Below are 1967 nucleotides of genomic sequence, written 5' to 3'. Positions count from 1 at the left end.
GGCACATGCAGCATGACTCCATTCCCACGATACATGTTGTTTAGGCACCAAAAAGATCAAGGGAAAAGTCAGTTCGATTTGCACGCGCAGGTATTGATGAGCGCGAAGGAAACGCTCGTCCTTTTCATTGTTATTTAAACGGAAGGCACGGCAAATAAGCTTCATATGAGTACTATGTTTAGTTCATCGTTAAAGTCACTGGGTAGTATAACCCGGTTGACTCGATGGTTTCAAGGGATGTCAAGACATGTAATCTTTTTTGTATTGTTGACTCATCTGTATTAACTTATTCACGAGTCTTGTACGTAGTAATTAACTCGTGTACTATTGATTGTGACCCATTTTTTTAGACGATATTCGAATTGTATTCCCGTTTTATTCATAGTTTTGAACTTTCCTTTTATTATTACTGCTTGTTTTAATGATGTTCTAATGACATGCATTTTTGTTTGGATGGTTGTACCGCAGTTTAAGGCATATGCTGTTTGCCGGCACTTCTAAATAAGGACTATACATGACAATAGACCCACGACACTTTCACTTTTCTGGGAGGTCAATTGTCAGACTGCTTACAAAAAGCGTCATTTCTCATGCATTCAGCAAACTGCTATGTTAGTCAAATTTCGCAAGGGATATCGTCTGAAACCTAGCGCTCCCGTTCAAGGAACGTGGTCTAGGTACGTAGGTACAGATCCAGTTCAGCATAGGGAGATTCTGTCTATGCTGGGGACACACCGTGAGAAGAGTCGTGAATGCAATGGCGACGGCACGAAGCAGACTTCTTGCGTTCCCTGAATTCCTGGGAGACGTTCCCGTTGAGTAAAGCCTTGGTTTTTCTACGACTTGTTTCTGTGGGAAAAACGTGCGAAAGTGCATACTTTGGATCGATGCGCGGTTGTCATCTGTGGAAGGCGTCAGGGTCATGAATGTTCGTACCCAGTGAAAATGCGTTGTGCTCCGCAGGATGATCGATATGCGAATACGGTGACGACGTGGGCAGTCTTCTTCCTGCTGTGTGCTTACATGCACGTGAAACGTTATCGCTTAGAGTTCACGACTACGATTCACGTAACTCAGCGAATTATGGTGTCAGTGTATCTGTTACTGGCAAAGGAGGGACGCAACTGTTGTCTTCTCGGTCGAACTTCCGTTAGAATGATAGAAACTTAGTTCACAGTACATTCAGCTGTCTAGCTCCTTCAGAACTACTTGTCGTTCCATAGGGGCGAAGGTTTTCTTTGTTGTGTAATTGTGGCATCGATTATGACGTCAGAGGAAGCAGCTCCCGTGAGCGTGGATGGATGGATTTTCTTGCCAAAGAAGGTCAAGCGGATTTTCCATGTGATTTTGAGTGGGCTCGTCATGACTGCACTTTGAGCGTATTCCGGTACATCAGCGGGAGAAATGGAAATCATGTCCTCATTTGTTGACACGCGGAATTTCAATCTGTGGTGCGTTGCATCGATATGACGTGGTTAAAATTCGAACGAATTTCACAACCTTATACAAGAAGGCATTATTGTTTTATACCAGTTCTCTGGCCTCAATCTCGCGAGGCTCCTGTGGCCTAATGGATAAGGCGTTGGCCTCCGGAGCCAAAGATTGTGGGTTCAAGTCCCACCAGGGGCGTTGCTGTTCCATTTTTTTCCGCACTTCCATTTTTAGATTTCTCTGTGGCAAACGTGTCGAAATGATGTAACGTCACGCTCCGCCCAACGCGAAAAAAGTTCGTTCGACGAGCATTGCAGGGTAACAACACGAACCTGCAGTCAACCCGTGCGGTCATGGTTTGTTTATGATCGCCACATCTTTTTGCAGATGTCTTCACGTGGCAGTGTCCGTCTAAACAGGTGTCATGATCGGTTGTCAAAACACAAAATAACTGCCCAAGTCACGTGGAGCTACTGTGGTAATGGCCTGATCGGCACGCGACAGCTATGAACACAGCGCAACGCCGCCCGCGGCCG

At 45.5% G+C, this 1967-nt stretch overlaps 1 non-coding gene across 1 annotated transcript; it reads left to right on the top strand.

Moving 5' to 3' along the window:
* Positions 1-1556: 1556 nt before the first annotated feature.
* On the top strand, positions 1557-1629 carry Trnar-ccg (transfer RNA arginine (anticodon CCG)). The gene has a single exon. It is a non-coding gene; the product is annotated as a tRNA-Arg (tRNA).
* The last annotated feature ends 338 nt before the right edge of the window (positions 1630-1967 follow it).

The sequence above is a fragment of the Ornithodoros turicata genome, chromosome 1, assembly GCF_037126465.1.
Source record: "Ornithodoros turicata isolate Travis chromosome 1, ASM3712646v1, whole genome shotgun sequence".
Taxonomy (NCBI): domain Eukaryota; kingdom Metazoa; phylum Arthropoda; class Arachnida; order Ixodida; family Argasidae; genus Ornithodoros; species Ornithodoros turicata.
This window is presented reverse-complemented; position numbering and strand designations above follow the sequence as displayed.